Below are 11,624 nucleotides of genomic sequence, written 5' to 3' on the forward strand. Positions count from 1 at the left end.
AATGGTCAAAATGATGAACTAGGGGCACAGTTGAGTCAGGTTTTTTGTCTTTTTCCCTTTATCAATGTATTCGCTAGAAAGGGACAGAGGCCAAAAAAGCTCTTTTATCCTCCAAGCAGCGAGGTATCAAGCCAAGTGCGAAGCACGAATTGGAAATGGAGCTAGATATTCATTTCCCTCATCCTAGACGATCACGCTCAAACTGCCATCTGACCTGGAATGGGGACGTAAAAAACATTATATGTGTGAGGCCAATCAATTGTATACCTGACCGATGAGACGTATTGTAATTCATCTCGATCAAGCTAAGTAAAGGGCAAGCCAAGGGCATCGTCAACTAATGTTAGTTACAGAGTGCAGATCTGCTGCACATTTGGTCGCACCGCAACCCCTCTGTCAGAGAAGTTCACTGTTGTGAGCGAAAGAAGGAGAATCTGGTAGAATACTAGGGGTAAGAGCCGACAACTTCCTATTTGTCCATCAACCACCTAGGGAATAGATAAAAAATAAGAGAGATTAAAGAATATAGAGATGTGCGCTGAGAGAAAAGTGAGGAAAGGGCTTTTTAAGAGAAAAAGAGATTGAGTGCCAGAGTGATGTGAGAATCACAAATGAGAAAGGGTAGGAAACAATATCCGAAGAAATAGGCTCCTCGTGGATCGAGAGGTCTCCCACCGATGGATAGCAGAATGTCCAAGTGTTGTGTTTGTTGTTTTTTGTTTGTCTCGATTCTTGTTTTGACGTTTCGAGCGTCAATAAATGTGTTTAGGTTGTTTTACCTTTGTTTTCCTTTGTTGAGTCATTTTGACGGTGGTCAGTCGTAGGCTCAATACCCGATTAAAAACTCATTCTCAATTTCAATTTAAAAAATAAATCGTTTTGTGCTTAGAGTGCTGTGTCGTTCCCCACATATGTGCAAAACAGGATTTCTTTCTTTCATAAACTGCAAGGTTCAACCCAGGTCATGTGAGAACAATAGAACAAGGACCTATCTGAAGCTATATAGGTTCCGGACTGCAAAGCAAAAGAAAAAAGGAAAATTTGGAGCATCTGGGTTTGTTTCGATTGCAACAAATTCCGACATTGCATTCTATATGTACCTCTTCAGGCATTGTCAATGCTCCGAAGTATGAGTGTGCCTCTACCTCAAGCTCAAGATCAAGTCTGCTCCAAGCCAGAATGGCAATCAAAGTGCTCTCCTCGAAAACCAATCCCAGCCAGAGGCATCTTGGCTATGTTTACAATGACCAACTGCGACGGTGGAAACTAGAGTTCGAATGGCGATGCCTAGAATGCAAAGGTTTGGAATTTCTGAGACTAAAGTCTGGTTTAAATACCCAGGGGTGTATCCTTGGCTTGAAATCTATATGGCAGCCCCATAGGTTTAGGTAGCATGTATGCGCCTCAATTCTGGATACTGAACCAACCTGGGCTTTCACCCCGTTAGAGAATAAGGAAAGTTGTGAATATGATCAAGAAGAAAAGCGGCATCCGTGGCTTCTACATGCAGAGGTTACCCCTTGTCAGCACTTCAAAGCCTTTGTACTATGAGTTAAAGGTAAAAGTTCGAAAAACACAAGGGGGAGATCCCCGTCAGAATAGAGCGGTTCATCACCACTCACCCCATGAGGTGCTTTTTAAAGCGCCACTTTGTTTGTTTATTGCATTCCCTAAACATCATACATTGCTTGTAACATGTATCATATCATCGCACTTATTGCATTTATTTGCATCTTGTTTTATCTGGTATGATTTATCATTTCACGCTGAGCAGCGTTTAGGATCGTTGTCCCCCGGGACTTATCTCAGGTTGTGTCGAGCACGCTTCTGATTGGTTTGTTTTTGGACTCTTCTCACGATTCTAGCATGGTTAGAGTGTGCCCTTCCTCACACGATTTCAGCGTGTTTGGAATTTGTCCTCCTCTTCTCACGATTTTAGCATGGTTAAAGTGTGCCCTTCCTCACACGATTTTAGCGTATTTGGAATTTGTTTTCCTCTTCTCACGAGTTCAGTGTGGTTAGAGTGTGCCCTTCCTCACACGATTTCAGCGTGTTTGGAATTTGTTTTCCTCTTCTCATGATTTCATCGTGGTTAGATTGTGCCCTTCCTCACACGATTTCAGCGTGTTTGGAATATGTTTTCCTCTTCTTATTTCAGCATGTTTGGAATTTATCTCAGGATGCGTGGAACACACTCCTGATTGCTTTTCTTTGGACCTCTTCTCATGATTTCAGCATGGTTAGAATGTCTCTTTCCTCTTCTCACAATTTCAGGGTGGTTAGAGTGCTTCTTTCCTCTCACGATTTCAACGTGTTTGGAATTTATCTCAGGACGCATGGAGCGCGCTCCTGATTGGTTTGTTTTCGGAGCTCTTCTCATGATCCCACCGTGGTTTGAGTGTTCCTTTCCTCACACGATTCCAACCTATTTGGGATTTGTTCTTCCTCCTCTCACGATTCCAGCGTGGTTGGAGTATGTTACCCTTTTGTATTTACTACACTATCTGTTACATTCATTACATCATCTCCATTGTATCGCCTGCACCTTTCCATGTTAAGCTTAGTTTGGCATGTGATCATACATTTCCTTTGTTGAAGCATAGTTCTGCATGTGCACGCGCCTATTCCACTAAGAGAATTGTGGTATGAGGGTAGCAACACCTTTTTTGTGTTAGACGTAGTCTGTTTTACATCCATACCTTTTCTAGATAAAATGTGGTTTGGCCGCGCGCCTTATTCATTGTGTTCATCGCATCCATTGCATTGTACTTGGTTTTGTTGCATTTAGCATTTAGGATCACGATCTTTCCTCAGCAGATCAGTCCTCACTTATATCATGCCACCCAATTACTTGTATTCTTTATGCGAAACACACAGTTCTGAATGTGCACACGCCTATTCCACTGAGAGAATTGTGGTTTGAGGATTCCGGCACCTTTTCTGTGTTAAACGTAGTTTGATGTTGTATCTCCATCCCTTTATGATATTTGTGCGGTTTTGCACTGCCTGTGGTTTGATTATTTCATTACATTGCATGTCATTTGCATTGTTTCTACATTGTATATCATTTACACTGTTTTGTTATATTGTGTATCATTTTGCATTCTGCCCCTGAACTACGCTGGTTTGATTCCCTGCAAAGGGATACGTGGGTAGCGTACGGGCGCAACCATTTGTTCCTGCATTTTCATTTTATTTGTTTGTCCAAGTCTTCGGCCTTGTCAAAAATGGGTTGTCTCTAGGCTATGACATTCAGTCACGTCATTTCATGACTCTAAGCTCTGTCAAAGAGGGGCAACTGTAGACACCCCATTTTTTACCGCCCTTTAGACTTGGGCACCACTGATCATTTACTTAGTGATGAAAGTTATGCTGTGTAAAGGTTCAATTTCTTCAGCAAGGAGAGAGTCAAATCCCAACCTTACAGCCCTTTTTTGGACCAAAACTATTTTAACCAAAGATTTTAGACCTTAAAACCCTTTCTTTCAAAACATTTTTGAAAGAAGTTCCTACAATGTTCCGAGGCTCGCATTTCGTTAAATGTTGCATTTTTCGGTAAACCGAGCAATGACAAAGTGGGAATGAATGGAAGAGAAGTGAACCCTTTGAAAAAATCTTCAAAACACCTTGTTTAGGGGTTTGGGGTTGAAGAAAATGGGAGAGGAGAGAAGAAAACTAGTTGAGGAGAAGTTTGACATGAATCCGAGTAGGATTAAAATTATGCAGTCTTCATTAAAACAGGCATAACTTTTTGTACACTTGCAATTTTGAAGTGAGGCTGCCACCATTGGAAATAAGACTTCCAGGAATTCAATTTAGGCTCAAGAATGACCTCCAAAGGAGTCTAGATGAAGGAGTTATGTTCGGTTGAAGTGGGGCCCAAAAAGCATATTTTTCTGGCCATGTGCCAGCCATGAATGGCCTATGCCGACCCCCTGCCGTCCAATGGTGATCCATGCCGGCCAACAATGATGTAGTGTCAGCCATCAATGATGGCTTGCCAGCCATTGATGCAGAAAGTCAGATTTTTGCAGATATTTGTGCTCCAGCTGTTCCAGCTATCCCTTTTGGGATATTTTTGACCTGAAGCGTCATTCTTCTCTTTATAGAGAGGCTTCTCTATGGTTTTGAAGGTTAGAAACAATGGAAGAAGAAGTTTTGGAGCCTCTCTACAATCCTCTTTCTAGATTTCTCTCTCTCTAAAGCTTTTGTGCGTAGAAGCTTGCATGCATCAATCTTTAACCTATCAACCCTTAACAAGAGTGGTTCATCTTTGGGCTGAGGTTGCTTGAAGCTCTCTTGGAGCCTCCTTGGAGCTCTTGAAGGTCATTTTTCTTGGTTTTGTGGCCTAAAGTTGTGTTGTGCTTCAAGAGGTATAACTCTCTCCCTTTAAGCTTGTTTGAAACACTTGCTTTGCCATCTTTTTCCACCATTTCAAGGCTGGTTTTGGCATATAAAAAGTTCTGTTTTTCAGTCCTAAAAATGGTGGTTTGAGCCTTTGTGAGTTAGGGGGTTGTCCCCCCTTTTGGTTCTTTGGCTTGTGAAGCTTTTTGTGCCATCTTTCATCACCTTTCAAACAAACTCTTTTGGCCTTTTAACCACTGAAACTCGGAGGTTTTTTAGTGGCAAAAACCATGTTTTGAGGTCCAAAATAGGAGGGGGTGGCCTCCCCTTCTTGTGTTTTGTTTGCATGTGTTAATGGCGTAACATGTTAGCATGTATTTCTACCTCTTTGTAGCTTTATTCAAGCATGTTTTTGTGACTTTTTTGGACATGTTTTAGCTCTGATTTTGGCTGGTTAAGTCACTTGTTGCTTGCTTCTTACACTTGTAGTGTAATCATGCTTACTAGCTTAACATGTTTAATGAGTTAGTCTATCATTCTAGCTTGTGTTAGCTCCATCTCAGCATGCTTTTGCTCATATTTTGTCATGCTTTAACTCTGTTTTGAGTGGTCTTGGTCATATATGCTTTGCCTTGCATGGCTACACTGTAGTTGGCTTCACTAGCTTTATGTTTTAAGGCCTCTAACATGTTGTGCATGTGTTGCTTGCATGTTGCGACATCATTTTATATGTAATTTCAGTGCATAAACCACTGTCACACTCTCACATACTCCACTCTTTCATTGCTTTTGAGAGTTGTGCTTTGAGCCTTGTTTGTGGGCTAACATGCGTGCATGTTTCCCTAGTCTTTTGAGCTTCTATCTTAGCATGTTTAGGCCTTTGTTTTGGCATGTTTAAGCTCTGTCTAGGGCTGATTTGATCATTTAAGCTTGTTAATACATGCCTCTAGTGTAGTGCTTTTCACTAGTTTTAATGTTTTTGGCTTTTATCATGTTGTGCATGTGTTGCTTGCATGTTTTAGCATTCTTTTTCATGCCATCTCAGCACTGAAATTTTGCAACCTCCCTCATTTCTTCACTTTTGATTTGCTTTGAGGGTTGGTTAACCGTAGGGTTGTGTTTAAGCTTGAGATAGAGCTTGTGCTCAATGACTTTAACTCTCTTTTGAGGGTTCCTCCTAGCCAAAGGCATGATCTCTCTCATGTCTTAAACCATCCTTTGGTTGACCCCTCTCTTATTAGAGGACAATCATCTTGGGCAAACCAACTAAAGAATGGCTTGGTAATGCTAAAATGAGTAAATAAAATGAGCCAAGTAAAACATGACCAAGATAAGCATGTTACGTGTGCATTGCATTGTGTTCAATCGGACGTTATATTGAACACAAGGAAGATTGGTCCATTTCATACTCAAAAGTGATGAAATGAGCCAATCTCCTTTGTCTCCATTACCTTTGATCATCCTTGATAAGGTAATGGTTTAGAGTCTTATATTTGTGCATTTATTGAAAGTGTACAAGTTAGATTCTTGGCCATCATGCATCAAAAATGCTTGATTGGTTGTTTTGGATCCAATAGTGCCTCTCCTTTGATGTTTTGAGATGATAAGGAGGGGCACATTACAAACATGTCCTTGGAAAACCCTCATTTTGCCTCTGTTTGTGCTCTGTTGCAGTTTGGTGGTTCAGGACACCAGTGGCCGGCAGTGGCTCACTAATGGCCAACAAGGCTTCATCCTTGGCCGGCAGCACACTCCTTTGGGCAGCAGGTGGCCGGCAGCAAGCGCTTATGGCCGGTAGGCCACTGGTGCACTCCCCAGCAGTGATTTGGTAAAATGGTGCAGAGAGTTCTTGGAGTAACCCTACAAACAGAGCCTCTTAAGAGCAAACCGGTGGGCTTTTCGGGGCGAAAAACCGAGCGCATGCATCTTCTACATCCCAGAGCAGAGTAGTAGTGTAGACACCCCATTTTTGACCGACCTTAAGACTCAGACGTCACCAACTGAGCGCTCAGTGATGTTGCATATTGTGCTCGTTCTGAGGTTGCGGAGCCTCGGCTGCGAGCCTTGCCTCCAGACTTCGGGGCTTTTTTGTGCTTTGTCTCGGTTTGTGAACCAAGTCCTGCTTTCTCTATTTTCTCTTCCGGAAGGGAGGGAGAGGTCTCGTAGACCATCTCTCCGTGGCCGTAGGCTACGTTTCGTGGTCGTAGGTCATTTTTCCCGTTTGGAGCCCAGTTTTTGGTTTTCGGAGCCGTCGGCCGTGTGCCACGGTTCGGGACCGCTTAACTACCTCCGTTTGCTTCGGTTTTTGGCCCACACCTTATTTCCTCCCTTTAGAGGGACACTGTGGCCCGGGAGACCACCTTCGTGGTCATACGCCACTTCCAATGCCTAACAACCTATTTTCGGGGCCTCGGACTTCGCGTTTTGGCCCCCGAACCCTCGTTTTGCATCCGTCTTGGTCCATTTTTGGTAGGGACCCTATTTTCATTGTTAGGGAGGTGGTAGTATGGTGGGAGGCCACCTTTTCCCCTTGGAAACCTGTTTTCTATTTTTCTCTCTCCTAATGCCGATTTTTCTGACAGAAAGCTGGTTTTTCTCACTTTTGAGTCACAATTTCTGGCTTTTCATACCACCATTGTGTTGTGCTCATCTGGGAGGCCACCAATATGGGTAGGCCGACCAGTAATTCTTCTTGACCCTTTTAAACCTTGCTAAAAAGCTTGTTTTTCTCTCTCTTGGGTCACATTTTCTGGTTTTCCACCATACAGCTGTGTTGCACTCATCTGGGAGGCCACCTTTCTGGGGTGGCCGGCCAACATTTCTCCTTGAACCTTTTGACCCCTGGTCGGCCAACCAGGGGGAGTGGCTGGCTGACCACTTGAGCTGGTCGGCCTGCTTCTTGCTTTTTGCTCTCTCTGAATGCATCACAGCTGTGCCAGCTGGGAGGCATTTGGACCATCCTCCATACACGTTGGAGGATATTTGAAGCTTCCAAGAGAAGCTTTGGCCTCTCTTCTCTATAAGAGAGGCCCTCCACTTCCATTAGAAGGGTTCAACAAAATTTGTTTAAGGCATATACACTCCACCCTTCATAACTCACTATTCCAAGCTCCAAACCCTAATTTTCTTGCACCATTTGCACTACACCTCATAGCCTACCACCTCCACCATCCATTCCAGCACTTTGGGACTGATTTTCAAGGGTTGAAGGTTCACCAACTTGGTCCAGAAGTTGCTGCTTTGCTGTGCTACAAGGGTAGGCCTCCATTTTCCATTTTCTTGCCTTATTTTGCATGACAGCTTAGCCCTATTTGCAAGAATTTTTGGGCTTTCTCATAAACTGAAAAGTGTCTTCTTTTGAGCTTCTCTTGGAGTTTGATTAAGGACACTTTTCTGTTTGAGATCATCTACCTCCTTGTATGCTCTATCTCTCTTTGTAGGCTTATTTTGCATCATATCTTAGCCCTACTTGTGAGCATTTTCGAGTTTTTCCATAAACTAGAAAAAGTCTTGTTTTGATCTTATAAACATGTTTGTTTAAGGACTCTTTTCTATTTGGGGTCATCTTCTTCCTTGCATGCTTCATTTCATCATGCTTTCAGCCATGCATTTGAGCATTTGCATTGGCCTTGTTTTGGCCTCTTAGCCACTGAAATCCAGTGGATTTTCAGTGGCTTTGATGTGTCTTTGAGCTCCAAAATCATAGAGGGGTGACCCTCTCACCCCTCATTCTCTTTACTAGCTTTGTTGGCCTTCCAAAGGGCCCGTCACTTGCATGTTGTGAAGTCATCTTTTGGGCCCAATTTGGTGAATTTCAAGGTCTGCCTTAGCTCTGTCCAGAGCCTCTTCGACCATATTTTATGTCTATAATGCATGTGTAGAACAATTCCATTGAAGGCCTCTCAAAGGGGCCTTTCATTGTATGCTTCATCGACCCATTTCAGGGCCAATTTAGTGAGTTTTAGGGCTGTCATAATTGATTTTCGGAGTTGGTTTTGTCATGTTAAGTGTTCTTGTTGTATGTGTTGAGTAACCCCTCGCATGGCCCTCCAAAGGAGCTCATCATTTTTGCATACATTGGATGCATTTCAGTGGTTATTTGGGGTTTATTTGACATATCATGTTCCCATTCTTAGCTAGTTTGGTGACCTCTCTTATGCTTCATGTACATGCCATGTAAACCATGGTTACTAGCCTAGGTTGCGTGTTGTTTTAGACCCTTATGTTAGCATATTTTGGCTATGCCTTAAACTGATAATGTGCTTATTTTGGACTTCCCTAGCTCTATTTTTGGGTCTTGTGGTTGAATGATGTTAGTTTTGCATGCTTGTAGTTCAAGGTCCATGCTTAGCTTTGAGTTTTGAGATCCATTCCATGCATATACTGAGGTATTTTCATGCCTTGGGGTCATTTTTCATCAAATTTCAGAGCTTATACGAATGCCATGTTGCCATGTTTTCATCTCTTTAAATGCGTTTGAGAGTCGGGCTTGTATGCCCCATTTACCGACCATTGAATGAGCTCCATTCCGTTGCATTCCGAGCCATCATTTTAGGCCAATTCCCCACTGTTTCAGACCTGCCTAGGGTCTGTTTAGGGTTGGTTTTGCCTTTGGTGCATTGCTTTGAGTACCTCTAGAGTAACGCACTTCACTAGTTTCGGTACTCAGGCCCCCTAACTTGCATTGTGTGCCATATTTGCATGTTTCGGGACCATATTTCATGCTGTTTCAGAGCTGTAATTTATGCTATTCCATGCCATCTTTCATCCCTTGCCATGCTTTGGTAGAGTGGCTTCCATGCCTTAGGTTCGGTCCTTGGTATTCGTGCATGTGTGCACACATTTCGGTTGTCTCATTTCCATCTTATGGCCACTGATGTGAGTGTGGCTGAGGTCCACTCATTTGGTGTAAGTCCATCGTGCATTGTGTATGCCATTTCAGTCTATAGCATTGAGTATGCTAGGTTGCATGTTAGAGTATTGTGTATGCCATGTTACATCATGTGCATTGTGTATGCCATTTTTAGTCCATAGCATTGCGTATGCTAAGTTACATGTTAGTCGCATTGTGTTTGGGATAGGAGTTAGCCCAAGCACGGGAAACGAGGGTCGTTTCGTACTCAAAGTGACGAAACATGTCTCAATTCTCGGTCGCCGACACTCTTGACTGTCCATGATAGAGTTGTTGGCTTTACTTGCTTATATGTGCATTCATTTCATATTGAGTCATGCAATTTGACTCCTCAACCATCATGCATCGAGATGCGTGATTGGTGGCACGAAGATCGAGGACTACACTCCCTGAAGAGTAGTCATGCATACATATGTGAAAATACTTTGCCATGCCCCTTTCTTGCTCTCTGTTGCAGCAAATCAGAAATCAACAGCCTTCCGGAGCCTCGCACAACATTCCGGGATTAAGTGTAAACAGAGGCGAATCGGGGCATCGCAATCGATTTCCGCGCCAAGCAACTCAAGCATGCATCTTTCATCATTCGGAACAGAGCCGAGGTGGTCCATAGCTTGCATGCTAATTTACTTGGCTTCCTTGTTAAACTGTTAATTAATTAGGGTTTTGTACTTATTCGGACTGTAATTATTATTCGGACTGTATTATTTATTCGGACCCTCCGAGCGAGGGCGCAATTGTAATAAGTGTGCGTGCATGTGATGTATGTCTTCTAACCCCACGTCTTTCTCCCTTTTATTTATTAGCTTATGATGGTTAGATTAGGGCATGTTTCAATTAGCATACCTATGCTTGCATGTTTGCATCATTCATTCGTATTGCATGCACCGGGCTCAGCGCATCATACTAACTGCATTGTATTCCAATTCCAAGTTGAATACTTGTTAGCTGTAGCATTTCACATGTCATTTTAGAATAGCCGAGCCTATTCTAGTTGCATTTTGCATGTGTTGCATTAGGCATTTCAGCATAGTTAGGATTCATGCATGGATTTCTAACATAGCTTTTGTTTTGGCTTGGAGTACTCGGTAAGTTTTATACTTTAGCATCCTTGCATGTGTGTGAGTGACTGCCATGATAGCATGCTTACCCTGAGGCTATGTGCTTATGTGATATACCTGCCTGAATGCCTGTGGCTGAAGGTTGGATTATCTGAATTGGAATAATGCATTGACTGTGAGTTTTAAGCCCACTAGATAATGGCAAAATCATGTTTTTTAAGCCCACCCGAGGGTGGCAAAATCTGCATTTTTAGCCTACTTGCGAGTAGCAAACCGCTTTCAAAAACAAACATGAAATGTTTTGTTCCAATTCGGGCGATCCAGTCTATACTTGTATGCTGTGCACATCACATAGTAAATCTAGGCTAATAATCGGAATAAGAACGCATAGTGTTTTCAAAACTAGATATCATGGTTAGTAAAGGCCGATCTTTGATCGGGCGAGCAGGGGTGCTCACGAAGTGACCTTCCCCAATCGTGCCCAAGTTCCCGAGCTGAGGCAACTTTGTTGATGACGGACACGTGGCCTTAGGCAACGAGTCAGGGTTTCCTAAATTTCCCAAAATAAAATATTTAGGTGGCGACTCTGTATCTGGCAAAGCAATCCATGTTTGGCACTTCTTTCAAAAAAATCTGTCTTCAAAAACGATTTGCTGGATTTGGACTCTTTGATGATTCATCGGTCTTGCATTGCACTCTGTGAGATTAGATACAGGACCGTGACTTTGAGTCCTGAACTGTAGCGAGCCCAATGAACAAAATGGGAGATTTTCTCCCGGGACGTTCGGGGACGTCTACAAGTAGCAGCATAGTTTAACATGTTAATTACTTAGTTAATTTGCATTGATTGTTGTAATAATTAATTAGCTAAAATAGTTAGTTAGTTTTGTGTTGTAATAATTAGCTTAGCTTAACTTATTCATTCAGACCCTCCTTCGAGAGGGCGCAATGTTGTAATGAGTGTGCGTGTGTGTGTGCATGTCTTCTAATCCCACGTCTTTCTGCCTTTTATTTAGCCGCTTTTGATGGTTAGATTAGGGACATGTTTCGATTAGCATACCTTATGCTCGCATGCGTGCATCATTCATTTGCCTTGCATGCACCAAGGCTCGGCGTATCATTCAAACTGCATTATATTTCAATACTTATTTGAATGCGTGTTTCACAGCATGTTATCAAGTGTTGCATTCATATGCCACCTTAGATAGCTGAGCCTATTTAATTGCATTATTGCATGTGTTACATTAGGCATTTTGTATAGTTAGGATCATGCATATTTCTAACTGATTTTTGTTTTAGCTCAGAGTATA

Source organism: Camellia sinensis, chromosome 9 (genome assembly GCF_055761805.1).
Source record: "Camellia sinensis isolate YWXY chromosome 9, ASM5576180v1, whole genome shotgun sequence".
Taxonomy (NCBI): Eukaryota; Viridiplantae; Streptophyta; class Magnoliopsida; order Ericales; family Theaceae; genus Camellia; species Camellia sinensis.